Source organism: Hemitrygon akajei, chromosome 7 (genome assembly GCF_048418815.1).
Source record: "Hemitrygon akajei chromosome 7, sHemAka1.3, whole genome shotgun sequence".
NCBI lineage: Eukaryota > Metazoa > Chordata > Chondrichthyes > Myliobatiformes > Dasyatidae > Hemitrygon > Hemitrygon akajei.
Window position 1 is genome coordinate 109503553 of NC_133130.1, and position 13074 is coordinate 109516626.

The window sequence follows — 13074 nt, forward strand, 5'->3', positions numbered from 1 at the left end:
AGAAGATTATACTTGGATTGGATTTCAATACGCTTATTATATATACTTGGATCTGGAGATAGGGCATACTTTCGATCAAGATCTTTTAATATCGCTGCTAGGTCAGACCTTTCTTTGTCAGCTTTTTTCTTTATATAGGTAGAGTAAGAGATAATTTCTCCACAAATATATGCTTTAAAAGTATCCCAGACGATAGTACCAGCAGTATCCCCTTTAAAATTTTCTTTAAAGAAAAAGGTAATATGGTTTTCCAAAAACTTTAGAAAATTTTTATCAGATAACAATGATAAGTTAAAACGCCAACTTCTATTTGATACAGAATAAACAGATAATCTTAAAGCCAGAAGCAATGGTGCATGATCAGACAAAGCAATCTCCTTATAATCACAGGATCGAACCAGTGCAAGCAAGTTTCTATCTATAAAAAAGTAGTCAATCCGAGAGTACATATGGTGAGCCTGAGAGAAATATGAATATTCCTTTTCCTGGGGGTGCAAAAAACGCCACATGTCGAGAGTACCACATTGAAATAGAAAAGATTAAAAAATTCCTTCAACCTGGTTAAATCTGAACTGAAAACGCTTAATCGGAAACTTGGAAGTATACAGCAGACTGTGAATGACCATTATTAAGCTACATGAAGAATCTCTGCCGGTGTTGCAGAAGGATATCGAAGGTTTCAAGAAAATTTATAAGGAACAACTTAAAAAATACGACATGTTACTGAAGAAACTTACAGATTTGGAGACTAGGAACTGAAGGTGCAATATCAGAATTCTTGGGCTTCCTGAAAAACTGGAGGGTAACCAACCTATCGATTTTTGTGTTCAAATGCTGAAAGATTTATTCCCTGATATATTATCGGAACTACCAAAATTTGAGTGCGTTCACTGAGTTACCCTGCCTAATTGGGATCCTGCCAAACCTCGCTCTATTATCATTCGCTTTTATGACTATCAGATTAAAGAACAGATCCTTCGTGAATCAAGGAAGAAATGCATATTACAATTTCATGATCAACAGTTTCAGATCGTTGAAGATTATCCACCGGAAGTTCTAAGAGCTAGACAGGCTTTTAAAGAGGTCTTGTCTGATCTTTTTAAGCTTGGCTGTCGCCTTTCTCTCAGAGATCCATGTAAACTCAAGGTTACTACTTCTGATAATAAGGTTTCTTGGTTTATGAAGCCTGAAGAAGCTGAGAAATTTTTACATAGTCTCCATGCTTAAATTCAACCTTGAATATTTCTCTTTATGCCAAATGTTTTAATTTCAGGTGTTCAATCAAGTAATTGGCGGTTTGTTGATAACAAGGTTTCTCGGTTTACGAAGCCTTGATCATTTGTTTGATTAAGTGGTTGGCGCCTTGTTATCTTTCAAACTATGCAAAATATGCAGGCAGACTGCATCTATTTTCTCTTTCGCTGTTTTCCGCCTTTATGCGGGTCCTCTAATGTTACTTTCTCGCAGCTCTTTTTAATACGTTATATTCTCTCAATGTTATGTTGATTTTTATCTTCCTTTTAGTAATTTGACTGAAAGTAATTATGTAGGGTGTACATGTAGTAATTACTGAGAAATGAAACTGTAGGGTGTTTTGCTTTACTTTAAATTCACTCTGATCTTTCTTATCTTTTGATTATTTATATACCTTTCAGTCTTTTGCTGTTTTTCAATAGTATACAATATTCTATATTTCTTATTGCTGGTTTTTGGTTTTTCATTATTTTACCATTTTGTCATTTTGTTTTTTTTCTCCCTTGAATGCCTTAAGTTAGTCATGTAGGAAGCTATTCAAACCGCTTCTAATTATTTTCTATTTGTTTCTTTACTCCTTTTTTTTGCACCCGCAAGTATATGTTGTTTTTCTTATTGGTTTCTACTAATATTTGATTTTATTGTCTTTCCTTTTTACTGAGACTAATACTTATATTTTCCCATGTTTTTTTTTTCGTAAATAGCGAACTTATTTACTTTGATATTTTGTTTTTGTATATATATATTTACAATTGTTTATTCAGCACAACTATACATATATATTTTCTGGAGCCACTGGAGTTTGGGGTTGGGAACGTTAGATTTAGTCTTCAGCCTCCCTTGGCTGATTTCTCTCTTTGTGGGGAGGGAGGGGGGAAATGGGTTCTTCCAGAAAGCTGATAGGACGTTTTTACTGTTTTACGTATTCACTATCTACATGTCTGTGATTACCTTTTATACATTACTACAGGGTACTTGATGGATTCTTTTATTAACATACTCAGTTTTAATGTGAAAAGTCTAAATAACCCTGTTAAACAAAATAAGATTTTCTCTTATATCCGGAAACTTAAAACTCGTATAATCTTTCTCCAAGAAACCTATATTCGCAAAGATGATATTTCACGTTCTTTCAAAGGATGGAAGGGTATACAATTTCACTCACCCTCTCAATCTAGATCGAGAGGCGTCTCTATCCTGTTTGATCAGAATGTATCCTTTATTCAACATAATCTAATTTCTGATATAAATGGCCACTTTGTTATTGTTTCGGGTAGTCTTGAGAATAAACTAATCGTATTTGCGAATGTATACGCTCCAAATACAGATGACTCCTTGTTCTTTGAACGTCTTTTCTCTTTTCTGCCTGATTTGAATCAGTATTCCTTGGTGATGGGTGGAGATTTTAATTTTTGGCTTGACCCTATATTAGACCACTCTTCAAGTAAAACCCCTGTCACTAATAAATCAGTCGTACTTTTTAAATCTTTTCTATTTCAAATTCTTGGGTGTCAGCATCTCTGAGGATCTATCCTGAGCCCAACGTATTGATGCAATTGCGAAGAAGGCACAACAGCAGCTATATTTCATGAGGAGTTCTAGGAGACTTGGTATGACACCAAAGACTCCCACAAATTTCTACAGCTGTACCGTGGAGAGTATTCTAACTGACTGCATCACTGTCGGGTATGGAGGGGCTCCTTCACAGGACCAGAAAAAGCTGCAGGAAGTTTTAAGCTCAGCCAGCTCCATCATGAGCACTAGCCCCCCCCAGCATCGAGGACACCTTCAAACGAGAATTCCTCAAAAAGGCGGCACTTGTCATTAAGGATCCCATCGCCCAATAGAAACCCTGTTCTCATTACTACAATGAAGGAGGAGGTACAGGAGCCTGAAGATACGCACTCAACATTTCAGGAACAGCTTCTTCCCCTCGACCATCAGATTTCTGATTGGACAATGAACCCATGAACATTACCTTGTATTTTTTCCTCTCTCTGCACTACTTATTTAATATATATAGACACACGCTACTTTTTATGATTTATAGTATTTATTATAATGTATTGCAATGTGGTGCAATAAACATAAAATTTCATATCATATGCCGGTGCTATTAAAACTGATTGAGTTCAATGAGTATTCAAACTACAAGAAGCAAAAAGCAAAACAAGACACCAACAGCGAAGCGAGCCCCTTCCCCACCTGTCCCACTCATACAGAGACAGGCCTCCAACCACGGGACGTGCAGCCACTGGGCCTCCAGTCCTTGTCCCAAGATTCTCGGACTCGCAGGCATAGGGCTCCAACTTCGGACTTCATCCCAGGGTGCCAACCACGAGCTTGACCTTTCTGCCTCCACCCTGGACTCACACAGACCTCCAACCTCAGCTCCAGAGCCCTCGTGACTCCTTCAGGCCTCTCTCCCCTTGGTTAGTAATGCGGCACATCTCCACATCTTTCACCTTCCTCTCCATTACATTGGAGACATTAAACCCAGGAGTGTTCAGCTGCCATTTCTCTTCCTCTCATAATCAAACCTCCGTTTGATACAAACGGTTCTCAGTCGCTGAGCCTTTGCTCTGAGGCAGCGAGCCCTGCTTCTAGACACCTCAGCTAGAGAAACATCTAGAAACAACGGACAATCTGCAGATGCTGGAACTCCGAGTAACACACACAAAATGCTGGAGGCGCTCAGCATTTATGGAGAAGAGTGTAGTCAACATTTTGGGCCAAGACCCTTCATCAGGACTGGAGAAAAACAGCTGAGAAGTCAGAGTTAGAAGGTGAGGAAGAACACAAGGTGAAAGGTGAAACCAGGAGGGGAGGTAAAGAGCTGGGAAGTTGGTTGGTGAAAGAGATACAGGGTTGGAGAAGGGGGAGTCTGATAGGAGAGGACAGAGGCCATGGAAGAAAGAAAAGGGGGAGGAGCACCAGAGGGAGGTGATGGGCAGGCAAGGAGACAAGGTGAGAGAGGGAAAAGGGAATGGTAAGGGAGGGGAATTACCAGAAGGTCAGGAAATCGATGTTCATGCCATCAGGTTGGAGGCTACCCAGATGGAATATAAGGTGTTGCTCCTCCAACCTGAGTGTGGCCTCATTGCGACAGTCGAGGAGGCCGTGGTCTGATATGTTATAAGGGGATTGGGAAGTGGAATTAACATGGATGACCGCTGGGAAATCCCACTTTTTCTGGCAATCTGAGTGCAGGTGCTTGGCGAAGCGATCTCCCAGTCCAGTGGGAATGGAAATGGGAAGTGGAATTAAAATGGGTGGCCACAGGGAGATCCCACAGTCTGGCTGACTGAGCGTAGGTGCTCGGTGAAGCGGTCTCCCAATCTACGTTGGGTCTCACCAATATACAGGAGGCCACACCGGGAGCACCGGACTCACAGGTGAAGTGTCGCCTCACCTAGAAGGACTGTTTGGGGCCCTGAATGGTGGTGAGGAAGGAGGTGTAAGGGCAGATGTAGCACTTATTCCGCTTGCAAGGATAAGTGCCAGGAGGGAGATCGGTGGGAAGGGATGAATGGTCAAGGGAGTCACGTATGGAGCGACCACTGTGGAAAGCAGAAAGTGTGGGGTGACGGTGGGGAGAGAAAGCTGTGCTTGGTGGTGGGATCCTGTCGGAGATGGCAGAAGTTTCGGAGAATTATGTGCTGGACGCGGAGGCTGTTGGGTGGTAAGTGAGGATAAGAGGAACCCTATCCCTGGTAGGGTGGTGGGAGGGTGGGGTAAGAGCAGACGTGCATGAAATGGAAGAGATGCGACTGAGGGCAGTGTTAATAGGGGAGTAAGGGAAGCCCTTTTCTTTGAAGAAAGAAGAAATTTCCATTATTCTGGAATGAAAGGCTCATCCTGATGGAGGAACTGCGAGAAGGGGACGGCACTTTTACAAGTAACAGGGTAGAAAGACGTATTGTCCAGTTAGCTGTGAAGGTCAGTGTGTTTATAATAGAAATCAGTAGATAAACTTCCTCCAGAGATAAACATTGAGGAAGGGGAGGGAAGTATCGGAAATGGTCCAGGTAAATTTGAAGGCAGGGTGGAAGTTGGAGACAAATTTGATGAAGTTGACAAGCTCCACGTGGGAGCAGGAAACAACACCAATGCAGTTGTTGTGGGAAAATCTGCGGACTGACACCAGTTTAGGCTTAGAACATAGACTGTTCCATGTAGCCAACAAACAGGCAGGCACAGCTGGGATCCATGTGAGTACCCATGGCTACACCTTTCATTTGAAGGAAGTGGCAGGAGCCAAAGGAGAAATTATTGAGAGTGAGGACAAATTCTTCCAGATGGAGGAGGGTGATGGTGGAGGGGAACTGGTAGGGCCTGGTGTGCAGGAAGAAATGGAGAGTTTTGAGGCTTTCTTGGTGGGGGATGGAGATATCCATTGTAAAAATAAGATGCTCGGGACCAGGGAATTTGAAATCATTGATAAGATCCAGAATGTGTGAAGTGTGAAGTAGCTAGGAAAGGACTGAATTAGAGGGCATAAATCAGAGTTGAGGTATGCAGATATGAGTTCAGTGGGGTAGAAACAAGCAGAAACAATAGGTCTACCTGGACAGGCAGGTTTGTGGATCTTGGGTAGGAGGTAGAAACGGGAGGTGTGTGATGCGGTAACTATGAGGTTGGTGGCAGTGGATGGGAGATCCCCAGAGTCAATAAGGTTGGTGATGGTGTGGGGAGACAATGGGCTGGTGCTCCTCAGTGGGATCCTGTTCGAGGGGTAAGTAAGAGAAGGTGTCTAGGCCTCAGAAAGGCAGAGGTCAGTCTGTCAGACTGCTACAGACGTTTCTCTCTGGACACCAGACCCAAACAGTTCCCCTCCACCACCGCTCTCCTCCGTCGGGTGGAAATGTCTACATAGCTACTTGTTGAGCTCCGTAAAGATGTGGAGTTGCTCTCTGCCCAGCATCCCCCTCCTCACCTAGTGGCAGCTATAACATGCCAGCTACGGACTCAACCCTCTCCTCCGCATTCTATGTTGTCTATCGGCCTTCTCCACTCCCAGTCCTCATGCAGGCTCTTGGCCTGAAATGTTAACCATCGATGTGCCTCCACAGAGGCTGCCCAGCCTGCTGAGCTCCTTCTGTGATTTGTTTTTCCCGTGAGAATTTTGTACATTTTGATGAGATCACTTCAGAAGGATAAAAGGTGATCTTAAAGAGCTAAACATGAGGGAATAAATCTCTCCTTGATCTTGGTCCTTGAGTTAAAAAAGGAGTTCACGGTTGCCATGTGGAATGCTACAATCCTGTGCATCCCTGCATCCTTTGATTTTTGGGCAAGGGATCAATGTCGGACCATCTTGGGCCAGGGAGACTCTCAGGGAATTCCCAGAGCAGGAGTGATGAGGCTGTGGTATGGTGTGTGTTGTGTACTTAATATTTTGGTAATTTTGTAAATATACTGTTTGATTAAGCATTCTTTGTTATTTACATAATCCATTGCAGATTATATGTAAAAGTACATGAATGGCTCATGTTATTATGCCACCACATCATAGGCGCGCGTCTCGCTAAAATAATTATTCCCAGCTTTCCCGTGTTTTTCTTTCGATTAGTTCTGGAGTTACAAAACATAACATTGGCGACAAGGAACTTTTAAATGAACCCAGAACAACTACCTACCTGTCGAAGTCCAGCTAGATGTTCAAGTTGTTTTTAAAAAGTGCAGCAAGACTGTCAAGTTAAAAAACGGCAGGAAACTGACAAATCTGTGGGTTCATAGACAGGGAGTACAGGGAGATAATAATCATAAATTTAATAAACGACAGAAATGGCTGACTACATTGGAAACATAGACACATTTGATTGCATAATGGATAACTGACTCATGTATACTGAGAGAGCAGAGCTGTATTTTAAAGCAAATGGAACATCCAGTGAGAGATGAGGGCCAGTTTTGCTGAGTGCATTGGGTTTAAAGGTATACAGTTTGCCTTGAAGTCTGACCGCTCCAAACAAACCATCTGAAATGAGCTTTAGTGCTATCGTGAAAGTAATGCAAGAACACTTCAAACTGAAGCCGTTGTTGATTGCAGAGCACTTTCGGTTTCATAAGCGGAATCAAGAGGAAGGAGAGTCCATTCCGGTGTACGTGGCTGAATTGAAGAGACTGTCTGAGCAGTGATGCACTGAGAGATCATTTAGTTTGTGGAATCTCACAAGTAGCATTCAAAAACTCGCATTTAAAGGAGCTGGATCAATGGAAACTGCAGACAGAGACACAACTGAGTTGCAGTCAGGAATAAAAGTGAGGCAAACATCCGAACAATAACCAGCCTGGCCAAACAAAATGCGTTACCATTGTGACAAGAGCTCACATACACCAGACTGTCACTATTACTTCAAGCTCTCACACCCCTTCCTGACCTTTCTCATCTAGGCTCCCTCCCCAACACTCCCACCGTCCAACCTCCTCCTGATCCTTCTCACACTGACCCTTCTTTCAACCTCCTCACTCACTGACCACTTCCCGACCCCGACAACCCCCTTCACAACGACCCCTCCCACACCCCAGCCATCTTTCCCCTGCTCAACCTCTGACCCCTCCACTGCCAACTCCTCCATTCTCAAACACACCCACTTCATATCTCTCCCCCTTCCTGAAACCTCTCCCGCTAAACCCCACCCTGACCCTCCACTCTGCTCCTCGCAAACTCTCCTCTTACAAGAGGCCCTGGCCCTTACTTTCCAAACTGAGTGTCCCCATAGGGTTGAATACAGTTCTAATTCTGTCTGTGCATTGGGCCAAAGTCCCGCAGAGAGACTGAGGAAGTGTAGCAGGTTTGGACAGTAGCATAGCAGTTAGCACAATCACTTTACAGAGGCAGCAGTTAGCAATCGTGGTCCAGTTGCTCCACTGCCTATAACAAGCTTTACTTCCTATGCACACCAGAAATGTGGAGGTTGTTTTGCGAGCACTTGCTCGTGGTTCTGGATAGGTTTGGCCCAATGAGGCATGGTAGGGTGATGGAATCATGGATGGGACAAGAGATGTGGAACATCCAGACAAGAGGAAGAAAGAAGCTTACTTAAAGTTCAGGAAGCAAGTATCAGACAAGAGTCTTGAGAGTTACAACATAGCCAGGAAGGAGCTGAAGAATGGATTTAGGAGAGCTAGAAGAAGCATCAGAAGGCCTTGGTGAGTAAGATTAAGGAAAACCGCAAGGGTTTTCGACACATATGTGCAGAACAAGAGGATAGCCAGAGAGAGGGTCAGGCCAATCAGGGACAGTAGAGGAAACAGGCCTGGAGGCAGGGAATGTCCTTAATGAACACTTTGTTTCAGTATTCACAGTGAGAAGAGCCTTGATGTTTGTGAGGACACTGTAAAACAGGCTTTTATCTAGAACATGTCAACATTAAGAAAGAGGATGTGCTGTAACTTTTGAAAAACATTAAGATGGATAAGTAACAACACACACAGAATGTTGGTGGAACACAGCAGGCCAGGCAGCATCTATAAGGAGAAGCACTGTCGATGTTTCGGGCCGAGACCCTTTGTCAGGACTAACAAGATAGATAAGTCCCTGGGGCCAGAGGGATATACTCCAGGTTACTATGGGAAGTGAGGGAAGAGATTGCTGAGCCTTTGGCAATGATCTTTGTATCCTCACTGGCCACAGGAGTAGGACCAGATAATTGGAGGCTGGCAAATGTTATTGTTTAGTTGAAGGAAGGGAGTAGGGATAACCCTGGGAATTGTAGACCAATGACTCTTACTTCAACGGTGGGAAAATTATTGGAGAAGATTCATAGAGAAGGGATTTACGAGCATTGGGAGAAGTATAGTCTGATTAGGGATAGTCAGCGTGGCTTTGTGAGGGTAGGCCATTCCTCACAAGCCTGATTACATTCTTTGGGGATGTGACAAAGCACATTGAAAGTAGAGCAGTGGATGTGTTGTACATAGGTTTTAGTAAGGCGATTGATAACATTCACAATGGTAGGCTCATTCAGGAAGTCAGGAGGCAGAGTATCCAGGGGAACTTGGCTGTGTAGATACAGAATTGATTTGCCCACAGAAGGTAGCAGCGGGTGGTAGTAGATGGTGCGTATTCCATCCGCAGGTTGATCAGTGGTGTTCCACAGGGACCTGCTCTGGGGCCCCTGCTGCTTGTGATTTTCATGTGACTTGGATGGGGATGGGGAAGGGTGGGTTGGTAAGTTTGTAGATGACATGAAGGTTGTTGGGGTTGTGGACGGTGTGCAGGGTTGTTGTAGGCTGCAGTGGGACGTTGACAGGATGCAGAGCTGGGTTAAGAAGTGACGGAGAATTCAACCCAGAAACGTGTGAACTGAATCTGAAGGTAGAATACAAGGTTAATTGCAGGGTTCTTGGCAGTGTGCAGGAATAGAGGGATCTTGGGGTCCACGTCTATAGATTGCTAAAAGTTGCCAGCAAAGTTGATAGGGTTTGTTAAGAAGGCATATTGTGTGTTGACCTTCATTAGGTAATGTTGCAGCTCCCTCAAACCCTGATTAGACCACACTTAGAATATTGTGTTCAGTTCTGGTCAACTCATTATAGGAAGGATGTGAAATCCTTACAGAACGTGCAGAGGAGATTTACAAGGATGCTGCCTGGACTAGAGGGCAAATCCTATGATGATGCAGAGGTTGTGCGAACCAGGACTTTTCTCTTTGGAACTAAGGTGGATGAGAGCTGACTTGATAGAGAGACGTACAAGATGATGAGGCATCAATAGAGTGGACGGCCAAAGGCTTTTTCCCAGGACAGAAATGGTTAATACAAGAGAGTATAATCTTAAGATGATTGGAGGAAACTATGGGGGGATGTCAGATGTAAGTTCTTTACACAGAAAATGGTGGGTGCATGCAGTGGAAGCAGATACATTGGGGCATTTAAGAAACTCTTAGATAGAATAGACTCTTGGATGATAGAAAAATGGAGGGCTATGGAGGAGGGGTAAGTTAGATTGATCTCAGAATAGGTTAATAACTTGGCACAAGATCATGGGCCCAAGAGCCTGTGTTGTGCTGTAGTGTTCTATATTCTATGTTCTCTCCGGGACCGCGTGAGTTTCCCCCCACATTCCAAACATGTACGGGTTAGGGTTAGTAAATTGTGAGCGTGCTATCTTGTGGTCGGAAGCATGGAAACACTTGTGGGCTGCCCCCAGCACAATCCTCAGACTGTGTTGGTCATTCACTCTGTGTTTCAGTGTTCACGTGACAGATAATGCTCATCTTCAGTCTTTAACCAATCCCTGTCTGTGCAAAGAATTGTTGCTGAAGGAAGACAAGGGATGTCTCCGGGCGTCTGCAAGGGGGAAGGGGGAGCAGCCGGAGGTTGTGGTGTACATTAGCATCAATGAGATGGGTAGAAAGAGGGATGAGTGTAGGAGTTAGGAAAGAAATTAGAGAACAAGCTATCAGGAGTAGTTACCTCGAGAGCCTTGTGCTGGTGAGGAGAGGAACAGAAAGTTGGGACAGATAAATGCCTGGCTGTTGAGCTGGTGCAGAGACAGGGTTTCCAATTTCCGGATCATTGGAACCTCTTCTGGGGCAAGGGTGACCTGTACAAATGGGATGGATTACACCTAAACTGGATTGAAGCCAACATCCTAGCTGGGAGGTTCACTGTTACTACCCAGGAGAGTTTAAGCTAGATTGACAGAGGGATGGGAAGCAGACAATCAGGCACAGAATGAAAGGATTGTAGCTAAATTAGGAATAGCGAGCAGCAATACTGTAAGTAAGGATTGCCTGGAGCTAGGGGATATAAACAACATGACAGATGGATTGAGATGTGTTTGAATCAGTGTCAGGAGTATTAATAATGGTGATGAACTTGAAGCATGGAACTATAATGTTGCAGCAATTACAGAGAGGTGGTTGAGAGATGCTTGCTTAATGTTCTGGGATTTTGGTGCTTTAGGAGAAATGGGGAGGGGTTGCGTTACTAGACGGGGACAATAACACAGCTGCATTCTAATGGGAAGAAATGGAGGGTTCATTAACTGAGTCGATATAACCGGCACACCAATCGTGAGTTGGAGAGCTGGGAAGGTTCAGGCAAAGGAGAGGCACACTGCCCAGTGGAGTGGTTATCGATGGAGTGGTCTGAGGCAGAGTGGTATGGCTTTGGCTCATTTGGGCTTCGGTGGGTAGGTGGACATAATTTTTTCCCCCTTGCATTTTTTTTTGAGTAATAGAGAGCACGTCTGTCGGGTTAGTACTTTGCTCTGAGTGTCGGATGTAGAAATCCTGGGAATCTTCCAGTCTCCCAGATGGCCACGTCTGTGCCAAGTGCACCGAGATGCAGCTCCTGAGAGGCCGTGTTAGGGATCTGGACTGCGGCTTGATGACCTACAGCTTATTGGGGAAAGTGAGCAGGAGATGGATAGGAGCTGCAGGGAGTTAGTCACCCTGAGGCTGCAGGAGTTAGACGAGTGGGTGACGGTCAGGGAAGGGATGGGAAGAGCGTAGATAGTAGAGAGCATCCCTGTGGCCATCCCCCTCAGGAATTGCTATCTCGTTTTGGATGCTGTTGACCTGACAGAGGACGACCATGGCGATCGGGTCTCTGGCACTGAGCCTGGTTCCGTGGTGCAGAAGGGACAGAAGAAGATGGGGAATGTGGTAGTCATAGGGAATTCAGTGGTGTGGGGAACAGACAGGAGGTTCTGCCAGCCTGATAGAGATACCCGCATGGTGTGTTGCCTCCCTGGTGCCAGGGGACAGGATGTCTCGGATCGGGTGCAGAGTATTCTGAAAGGAGAGGGTGAACAGCCAGAAGTCTTGGTACACGTTGGTACCAATGACATAGGTAGAAAAGAAGAGAGAATTCAGGGAGTTAGATAGGAAGTTGAAAAGCTGGACCTCCAGGGTAGTAATCTCAGGATTGCTGCCTGTGCCACGTGCTAGCGAGTGCAAGAATAGCATGATCAGGCGTATTAATGTGTGGCTGAGAGACTGGTGTAGGGGGTGGGGCTATAAATTCCTGGATCACTGGGGCATCTTCTGGGGGAGGTACGACCTCAAAAAGGACGGGTTACACCAAAGGGTCCAATATCCTAGCAGGGAAGTTTGATAGAGCTGTTAGGGAGGGTTTACACTAATTTGTCAGGGGGATGGGAACCAGAGGGATAGGGCTGAGGAAGGGGAAAACAGAAATAAATCAAAGATAGTGTGCAACAGAGATGATAGAAAGGACAGGCAGGGGATGAGGCATAATCACAGCCAGTGGGATGAGTTACAGGGCAATAGAGGTGTGGTGCAGTTTAAACAGAAAGCAACAAATACTGGACTAGAAGTGTTATATTGGAATGAACACAGCATAAGAAATAAAATGGAAGATCTTGAAATTCAGCTGTAGATTGGCAAATAGGACGTTGTGGCCATCTCTGAAACTTGACTAAAGGATGGCTGACATTGGGAGATGAACGTCCAAGGATATACGGTGTATTGGAAAGATAGGTTAGGGGTTGGGGGTGGTGTGGCCCTGTCTGTAAGAAATAACATTAAATCATTAGAAAGGGGTGACATAGGTTTGGAAGGTGTAGAGTCTCTACGGGTTGATTTAAGAAATGGTAAGGGTAAGAGGGCCTTCATGGCAGTTATATACAGGCCTCCAAACAACAGCTTGGATGTGGATTACAAGTTACAGCAGGAGACAGAAAAAACATGACAGAAGGGCAGTGTCATGATAATCGTTAGGGATTTCAACATGAAAGTGGATTGGGAAAACCAGGCCAGTACTGAGGCTCAAGATAGAAGATTTGTAGAATGTCTAAGGGGTGGCTTTTTAGAACAGCTTATTCTTGAGCCCACTAGGGGACTG